Consider the following 10,671-nt stretch of genomic DNA (forward strand, 5'->3'; position numbering starts at 1 on the left):
TTAGAGCTGGTTCATTAAAAGAACCCAAGGGAACAATAACCCAGCTGTGGCAGAATAAAAGGAGTGTGTCTTCACCTGGAGGGTGCAGCAGGGTGACCTGGGGACACAGAGACTAGAATCTGCCCAGCCTGGTGGTTTGTAGTAGCGAAGATATTTGTTTACAAATGGTAACAACTCCTTGAAGAGCATTTGGCAATATAAAACAGTTTATCTTGTCTTTAGAAGTTAATCTTGTCGTTAGGAGAGGAATCTACACTTTGCACAGGGTTTAAATGATGCTTAGAGTCTGTCAGTTGCAGCATTCAAGCAATGTCACTCGCCTTACCCATCTCTATCCCCAATTCCCAGAGCAACTGTCAATCAATATTCCCAGCCTTTTGTGAAGCTATAATCAGATATTTACATACCACTGAACTGCTAAGACAAAGTCCACTGCATAGCTACTTGTCCTAAGTTAGCTGCCCTGCTGAGGCACACCAGTGTCTCTTGTGAATGGATGAGCTGCCCATATTAAAAAAAAAAAAAAAATCTGGGCTTTGAATGGTTGGAAATTTGCCTGCAATTCACACAGCTGGAAAGGGACATTATTGTTTTTTAGACATCTTTGTCAATCTCTACTTGATATCTCTATGCACAATGAACTTCAAGACAATAAGACAGGCAATTCCACAGTGGAAAGCTGGAGCAATACCATTGCTTCAGTGGAATTATTCTGGATTTACAGTGTAGAAAGTCAGATTGGAATTTGGACAACTAATAATGGGTCAGTAAATCCTCTTCTCACCTTTTTTTCCTCTCCCCAAGAAAGACAATGAAGCTAACAAAAATGAAACTAGACCAAAAATAAGGTGAAGTGGCTGTTGCACACAGTTAATGCTGCACCCAGTGTTCTCATAAAGAACAGGGAGTTTCCACATGGGAAATTCCCTTAAACTCTGTGTTTATCCTCATGGGAGATGAGCAAGCAGCCAAGTAAGAGAATGCAAAGGATTCAGCTGCTCCAAAGGAAGATTGGCGTTAGATTGCAGAGGGAGAATCAGAATTGCTGTTATTTTTAAATTTAACAATCACTGTAAGCAGCAGATCTCTTAGAGGGCAATGAGGCCAGCACAGGCTTCAACATGAACATCTAATGAGAGAGGTTCACACTTGATCTTGCCTCAGCCTAGTGCAATAAAATACGTGGTAAAGGACATTTTCTCAAGTACAATGCAACAGAAAATAGAAACAACACTGATTACACAGGAGGTCTAAAACTGCTTAACTTGTATGTCTTGCAGCACTAAGAATATTTTTTAGTTTGGCTGTTTCCATACCAGAAAAGTGCTCTGATGTTAGCTATGCTGCACCAAGAGCTCACCAAAGTCAGGGTGACACTTCAAGGCAGCTTTTGACAATGCAGCACCCTGAACACCGATGTTCTGTTCCCACAGCCCAGCTGTGCACAGGGGTGGTGAAAGCATTGAGTTTCACAGTCACAATAAAGCCTCACAAGCCTGCTGTCAGTACCTCGAGTTCCCTTTACTCTTCCTCCCTCCTGTCTCTCACTGGATTCTTGATTGCATTTACTTTTCTGTTTCCCTAGAAATTTCCCAAACTTCTTCCTTCTGGATACCAGAAGGCAAGGTGGGCTCCAGCTCTGAGAACAGACTGCTCATTTCCTCTAATGCTCTGAGGAGTTTTAGTCCTGACCTCCATTGCACAGGACCAGCTGCTGCCAAGGGCTGTATGAGAAGAGAGTGAGACCTTTAAGAACGATCCTGTGTGACTGCCTGGACTAGAAACCCAGGGAGCAGAATGGAGGAGACTTGGAAATGCTACAGGAAATACAGCAGCTCCCTTTTACAAACTCATCTTCACCCTGTGGGACTGGAGCAGTCTGAGCAAAGTAGCTCCACAGCTAGTCCAAGACACGGCTGGAGAGCACTCCCCAGCTTCTTGCATTCAAACAGGCAGTGTCTGGCCTGACTGCTGAGCCTGGATGCTAGATTTAGGACCTGGCCATCAAGTGCTGTCATTAAATGATGTGCTAAGAATGGAGAAATGTCACTGAAGACCTTCCAAAGCTCTGATTCCATAGCTCATACATCCTCTTGCTGCCAAACTTGTTTCCAGAATGAAAACTGATCCCCTGCTCAACAGGGAAATGTGAGACCCCCTACATCCACCAGAAAGAAGAAAGGGAAGTGTCTTGTTCACAATCCTTCCTTCTCTGCTTACACTGAACCTCAGCCAGAGGCAGTGACACAGGGATGAATTTCTTAGAAACTCAGGAAATGGCAAACACCTGGCTCAGCGTCCCTGTTTTAATCTTCTTTCATTTCCATTATGCCTAGCTGAAAACAGGCAGGTCTTCCATCCTTGGCCATGATTCTGGATCTAAATCTTCTCTGGACACCAATTACTTTTGCCCACAGCCACTGAAATCAATGGGACTTCACACTCTGGTGCAGAAGTCTCAGCTGGAGAGTGATGATGTGAGATCAGAGCTTTTGCCTGCAATTCATGCATGCCTAAGAGTGCTAAAGAAATAATAGTTAACAATGGATTATTAATTGACATATCAAGGAATTTGTATTACTTTGTCATTAATATACTGGGTAAAGTGAATATATATACATTGAGTAAAAAACCCTACAGGCTGTCAGCACCAGTAGTTACTTTTAAAGACTTTTTATGCACGTTAATGACAACATTGCTCTAAGATTAAGGTACTCTGGTTTTACTGGCAGGGAAGCAGAGGTTAAGCAAGTTTTTTAAGGCCACACAGCAAGTCCTTGGATTTATAACTCCCAAATTTGCCTTCTGCTCAGTCCAGCAGGTCATGCTGACTAACTGTGGAATGCATATTTCCAAAGAACTCTTAAGGGACAAGAGGAATCAGAAGGAACAAAAGGTACAGATAAAGTAAGCATTAATTCTAAAAAAAAATAAAAAATAAAAAAAAAATGTTTTCCACCATCCAAAAAACACAAGTCAACTTCTGTTTAAGTTGTCATACCTCACCAGTGCCTTGGCCAGGAACAGGAGCACTCAAGAACATGAGGGAAATTGTCCTGACAGCATTTTTAACAAAACTGAATAGACACAACAGCTTTATATAATGAGATTTCCAACACAAACAAAATCTAATATGTGTCTAAGATTTCAAATAAAGTTTATGGAGGTTTATCCCAATGTAGATAAAAAGTTCAGAGAAGCCAGAACTGTTCCCTTCCATGCAGATCTTGGCAGCCATGAGACTGTAGGAAACAAGCAGTGATACTGTTATTTCAGCTTCTTGAACACTATTTCTATGCTACTGCTCTATATTAGATAAATCTACTCCTCAGAGCTGGACCAATCCATATGTACTGGAATGCATATAAAAACAAAACCTCTTTTAAGCAAATTAAGAATGTAAATACTAACTTACTCATCTTAAAGATGAAACATTTTCAGAACACTAAGACAATTAAATGGACCTGATCCTGCAATTTCAAAGACTTTTTGCCAGACATTAACCAAGACAAGTGTGAAAGGAAGTGCTGATTACGTGACAGTACTATAACCAGACCATCTGGAATCTGATTCTGGAGCAGGAATAAAGAATTCATTTCCATTCCATCAAGAGTCTCCATCCATAAAAAGTTAATTTCGTTTTATAAGTAAACAAAAGGGAGTTGCTCAACCTGACACAGCTCCCTGAATAATCAGCCTTAATGCACACAGTGGTTCAAGCTGCAAACTGCCTTCTCCCTGCACCCTTTTCTGACTGCACCTCATTTATGCTTACACAACTCACGACATGGGACAGATCCCAACCTGCTGCTAGCAGATTAAAATTAAGTACCCGCAACAATCTTTCTCATGCATTGAAAGAGAGGTAGGTACTGAGAGTCAAGTGACAAAGTATCAACAAAAAAGCCCTCAGAGATTAAAGAACTGAATGGCCCTGTTTGAACTTGGCTTTGGTTAAAGTCAAGCAGCTGGAAAAGCTCCTGATCCCATACTCACATGTAAAAAATAGATGGAGAAATCACATATTCTGATACTTAATTTAGAACCTGACATTCTAAACTTACTCTGTGGGTAGTTAAGTCAGAACCAGACACTACTCCTACTATGCATTACCGTTTCAGAAACAGACTTCTGAGACCTTGTATAGAGAAATTTCTTAAATAAAATTACAAATAAAATTCACATTAAGAATCCTATTAGTTTTAGTGAAGAGGAAAACCTCCAATTCTGCTAATATTTCTTGTTACAAAACTAGGAATATTTTGCTCACTTTGAGAGCTCTGGTAAAATTACACGTAGGTATCTGTAACTGGAAGAATGAAAATATTTCCCTCAAACATTTCTTATTGCCAGGAGCATGGGAGCATGTCTATGTCTGCCCAGTTTTCCTCAGAAACATCTGCAGTTTCTAAGGAAGTTGCTAATCTCACTCTGAATCTTTCTCCTTACTCTTTTTGATCCATTACTTTCAGCATTCTTCCTTCATGCACCAAAAAGTCACACTGAAACTCAGATTCTAATACTTACCTACCCAAACCAGGGGAAGTTACTGAAATGAAATATTTTTATGAAGAAAATAAGATCTGTGCTGTGCACCAGTGGCTCTCACACATGGTTTGTGGCCTCCAAGCTGGCCATGCAGAGAGAGCAGACTACACTGCACGGATTCCACTTCCTCTTCTCCCCATCCTAGCATTGGGTGCACACCCTTGTCTCATCTGTGAAGTGACAGGGCACAGCCAAAAATGCCACGGTGTGCTCACAAAGCAGGCTAGATGTGCAGCTGGTTCTGCCAGCTCACAGGGGGTGTCTGGGAACCACAGTGGTCTCAGCTTTAACACCTGCTTTGGCCTCAGCAGGCTGTGTCCTGGCCCCCTTGCAGCAGAAGGGGAGCATCTGCAGTGCTGTGCGTCCACTCCAGAGGCTACTGCAGCATCCTCCACTTGTCTATTACGAAGCCATAGCCAAAACACTGGTGGTAAACCTGGGCCACCCCTGGATCTGTGCTGCTGCTGCACTCTGCAAATGTCCAGAGCCTACCACACCCTGCTCCACAGAGCAGAGCAGTTTCCATCCAGTCCCCCTGTCCCGTCTCACAAGTAGTGCAAAGACTCCTTACACCCACTCTGACCTAAACCAAGTTCAGCTTGTTCACAGGTCACATTTGGGACGTTTTCTGTTGACAGCTGAAGTAATCCACACACTCAGTCTGATGTAATAAAAGTAACAAAAGAATTAACTACAGTATGGAAGAAGGGAAGTAAAACTGCAAACAAGGCTCACACAACAAGGTTAGCTTCTTGTATCTTTATTACAGGAAAGTCTAAATTAAAAAGATTATTACTACTGACAGCAGTGAACAAGTGAACTGGAGCCAACTGATAACCCTCACTTCATATATAGTCTCTTCCACCTCATAAAGGGCTTTCACTCTAGACAAAGCTGGGCAAATAAAGATACCTTGGAAATTATAGTGGCTCAAGTAAGATAGGAGATAGTGTGCTGTAAGCAGTAAAGATGAAAAATTGAGAAAAGTTGAAGGGAAGAAGTGTGTTTTATGAGCAGAATCCTCAGTGTGCAAGAAATGAAGTATATCTCAAGCCTAAGTGAAGTGTAGCAGAGGCATGGAGTGGAGGGCAGAAGATGAAATGACAAGGAGGGGCAGAGTTAGGAAGAACGCAGTGGGAGTGAGAGTAAATTTCTGTTTGGGCTGTCTGACACAGCTTCCCAGTTCAGGCCCTTGGGGTCAGATGCAAGCACTAGTGCCAGGGCAGGGCAAGGAAGCACATCAGGAATAAAGCAACAAGTGCCTGGCTGCTGGCAGGAGGTGAGGTCTGTGCCCTCGTACCCTTATGTTAGTTAAGATTTAAAAACTGACTTGCAGTTAAGATTACATTCTTGGCTTAAAAATACATATAAAGTATTCCTTATTGCTCTACTGGAGCATAGCTTGTTTCTTGGAGGAAGACATGTTTTCAGAATATACCTTTGGATTTCAGAACATACATAATAGCCTAAAGTTTCTGCAAACTTACTGTCCTTTGGGTAGAATGGCTCAGAATGGACAATATGAAATCCCCAGGCTCCTGGAAAGCCTGAAAATGCCACAAATAGACACCTTCCCAGCTTTATTGCCAAACCATCTTTTAATTCTCCCAAGCATATGTTCCATCTCCAGAAGCCTTCTGGAGGACCAAGTAAAGCCAAGGCCAATAGTTCCTCTAATTAGTGTTAAATTTCACTTGATAAATTGGACAAAATGACCAAGTTTTTAACTAAACAAACCGTACTACACTAGAAAATTAGTTTCTCACTTTGCAAAACAGAGAGCCTGACTAAAAACCAAAGAGAATTGACATTTTTAAACTGACTTAAAATTCACTTACTGTCAAAACAATGGGGGCTCAGTGGGGGAAGCACACCTCTGAGAAGTAGGTAATGTGATCTACCCTTCTTCTACCACCAGGATCAAGAAAATATGTCACTAAGTCAGTGCAACAAATAAAAACAGAATTGGTGGTGTATTAAATACCAATCTGATGACAAATCACAAACACCAGAATTCCTAAAATCAGACTTATTTCAAACTGATCTCACTGGGGGCCTTGTTTGCTATCCTTAAATATCCTTTTGGCATAGGAGTGCACAGAGTAAGGACACCCACATGCTCATTATCTGTGCACATTTGCAGGCTGCAGTTCTAGTAAACATTAGACTAAAAAAACCCAAAAAGTTCCTTGAACTTTGAAATAAAGAATAAAGCTTTGACTTCTATTATAATTAAAAACTTTGAGAATGGCCTTCAGTTCAAGTCCTGTGTTCATCACTGGTGTTCACTGACACAAGGGCTCAAACCAGTACCATAAATGGGAAAACCACCAGTTCTGTAAGGAACACATCTGGCAGGATTGTGCAGTCCATATACAAGCTGTCATGACTTTCAGTAGGATACTTCATTATTCTTCATGTCATCTACAGAAACTGATCTTGCCAGCTGAAACCTATTGATATCTACACTCTTCATTTTTGTCTGAAAATATCTGTAGCCAAACAAACCACGCCAGATGTTCAGCTTGCAGTGAGACAACAATATGAGGATGAACATATGGCATTTCAATCTTACATCCTAGCAAAAATCCACTCTATTACCTAGTTTGCAGTATGCACACTTCATTAAGCCAGACAGCCTTTAAACATTACTACCTTCACACCCCTGCAAGGCTATGGCAGCTTTTCTTTTAGAAAAATTACCTGCAAGAGTATTTCTTTGAAAAACCCCCCATACTAAGGAATTTGGCTCATTAAGGAATTCATATTCTACAGATCAAAACAAATTTACTGTGATCTTCTTGCTTTGCGTTAAGAGAACGTTATCTGTTCTTTTTTATTTGGCAAAGGAAAACGAGATGTTATTGCATATACTTGATCCTTCATCTGGATTCCTGCCTTCTGATATTTAGATAAATATAACTTAATACACCAGAAATATTTAACGTTTTACAAAGAGCTTCTGTTCACATTTGGTAAAACTTCTTTTGCTAACCTATGTGCAGAGGGATCCTTGTGTAAGAGGAACAGTTCGGCTTCCACATGAGCAGCTGTTAATGTAGGCACACATTCAAACACGCAGTTGTCTGAAATAGCAGCGCTATGGACGTTGAAAGTCAAGAAGGGCCAGCTCAGGTTGCAGGGCTGCACGGCCACCCCTGTGGGATGGTGTAATCACAAGCCAGTGAAATCCTTCTCCTGCTAGGAAGCTATTACTGGTCACTCCTCACACTGCTTCCAAGGGTTGGGATTGGCCTTTAAGCAGTGATTCATGAAGGTATCACACTGCTCTGCCTGCCGTGCTGCTCTTGGCTCACTGCAGTCACTTCCCTCCTAGTTTCTGCAAGCCACACATTGCACGCAACAAATTCTGTTCCAAAGGTCTCTCTCCCCATCTTTTCCTTATCCAGAAGGTAGTTTAAAATCACAAATGGAAAGAAGGTATCACTTGAAGCCATGGTTATGACTTATTCACACTTTGACTTCATAAGATATTCTAAGTTCTTGCTTTTTAGTTATGGCAATTTCCAGTAGATTCCCCATTCCCTTGGCATTTATGAAGAACAACAGTTTTGTCTCATCCCAGTCATTAGGAAATACTAGTTGCTCAATGCTTAGTTACAAGAGTGAATTACAAACTACAAATGCCTACAGCAGAGACACATTTTTCAGGGTTCTGCACACGCAGCCTGCTCAGCTGCAACACCAGAGCACTCATCCTGCTTTGCATAAGAGCACAGACACACCAGATCACTGTCAGTCGGGGACTTGCAGTGTTCATCTCGGATTTCTCTGGCAGCATGACCCTGGGAACACTTCACTTCCCAGCAATAAATAGCAAAGAACTACCAATTAGTTCCATTTGTTCCCTAATACTGTACATTTTAAAAGCGTTCTCTCCTCGAAGCATTTAAGAGCAGTACAAAAATGCCAGGCAACACAAAATTCAGCTGAAGTACTTAATATGATTAAGATAACGGGCACATCATAATACTCTGCAAGTGCATGTCCAGAATTATCTCTGTTGTCACCAGAAATTAATTTAATAATATGAATACAGATTCAGGGTTCATGATTCAACAGTATTTCACCACTTAGAGTTCACAGAGAACTGCAGGTTATGAAACTGTGCAATGACATTTGACTCCTTCAAGAAAGCTGCAACACCACAGATGAAAAGTGCAGGAACAACTGGCAACGTTTTCTGTAACACTTTGGATCACTGAGGAAATTTTACAAAGTGCATCTCAAGTAACCAATCCACAATGATTAATGCTGAAATGTAAAAAAAGAACAATGAATGAAGGAAAAGCATTCCGACCTAATTCTCACATCATCGAAGATGATTTTAACCACCAATTCCAATATGAATTTAATAAAGACCTGACTTCAGAAACAGGAACAACTCCAGAAACCAGTTACTTTGTGGGCCAGCTGAGGGAGCGATCAGTTCTGTTAAATGTCAGCTTGGGGTAACATTTAAATATATGCTAAACTTTTGAAAATCCTGAATATGACATCAGTCAATATTACCCTTTTTTGAATTTTCAGGGAAGTCATCACTTGCAATTTGTACTTCTGAATAAATTACGTAATTTGCATTTCTCTAAGTAATTATGACCAAATACATTTTGACAAGAAAAATAACTACCTACCTAACTAGCCAGAGCTGATTATTTTTACTTATTTAATAAAAACAGCCTTAGATATTCAACGACTCATGGCAAAATCAAACTCCCAATCAGCTGCAGACCCTGAAACTACTGAGATCTTATATTTCAATTTTTCAAAGTGAAACCATGTTCATTTTCCCCTGGAGGTTTTAACGAAGAAAAGTCCCACAGTGCTAGATCACATCCAGTAATTTACTATCTGTTGTACTGTGGCAGCCAGAAGCAGTACCTACTCATGACACCAACAGAACATCCCCTTCTACAAAGCAAATTACCACTATGAGTGAAAACAGAGCCCTTGAAGACAAAGAGATCTGGTACGTGAAGGAGTTGCTGTGAGGTAAGATAGGTGTGATCTTGCCGTGGGCTAAATGTGAGCACCAGGACAGCCCACTGCACAGGAGCCTGTGTCCATCCTTTTTACACTCCAGTTTACCTCGCACTGCCTTGTCCACCAAGTTGTTTCATGTCACTGGAAAAAGAAATCTCTTCATAGCTGTTTGTTTTCCCTCTCAATTCCTTATTCCATTTGAGCTCATTAGTCCAACAACAGCTTGAGACAACAATCTGTTTTGGATTTGAAGAGTGACTAATCTTGAATCTGTATTAACATCATGAAATTAATTTCTGGTGACAGCAGGGATAATTCTGTACCTGCATTTGCAGGATAGAATGATGTACCTGTTATCTTAATAATATTTAAGCACTTCAGCTGAATTTTTTGTTGCCTGGCACAAAAGTGAGTACCTTGATCAAGGTACTTAGACACCACTGCAATAATAAATAAATCTTATTTACCAACAGACAATCCAAGTCTTTATACTGAAATAGTAGAATCCTCCATGACAAGTAAGTTAAAGTTACAGAAGTAAATTCATTCTTTAGATGCAGCCTTTGAAAAGGAAGACATTAGTGTTTGCAGATATATTGAAAGACACAGCAGACCTTTTACAGTAACTGAGGTATATACAGAACAAACTCCATTTCTATCAGACATTTATCATGTCCTTATTTAAAGGAGCAGCACTCATTACACAGTGAAGTTCAAACAGTGCTTTGGATTTCCTTCTGGTTCAAAACATGAAATATCTTAATTTCAAACACAATTTTTCAAAGTTTTTCAATGTGTAGTTCCTGCATGTCTGCTTATGCATGCAGTGAAATAGGAAAGGCTACTTAAGGCACAAGCTTTGTTTTCTTGGTTATGTTTTGTTCCTCCTCATAGGTAATCTTAAATTCTGAGAGGCCTCCAGACCACATGGTCAGTACTTGACCATGCTCAGACAGCATTTTTAATTCAGCAACAATACTGAAAACAAAACAGGCAAATCTAAAGAACCTGTGCTCTAAAATCTCATTTATAGCAGCTGCATGGTTGCCATTTCTTATGTAGGGAAGTTCCCCACTTCTGAAATACTAACTATCAATGCACAACAAACTTAGTAAAATG

The sequence above is a fragment of the Onychostruthus taczanowskii genome, unplaced genomic scaffold (assembly GCF_017590055.1).
Source record: "Onychostruthus taczanowskii isolate IOZ18803 unplaced genomic scaffold, ASM1759005v1 scaffold4, whole genome shotgun sequence".
Taxonomy (NCBI): Eukaryota; Metazoa; Chordata; class Aves; order Passeriformes; family Passeridae; genus Onychostruthus; species Onychostruthus taczanowskii.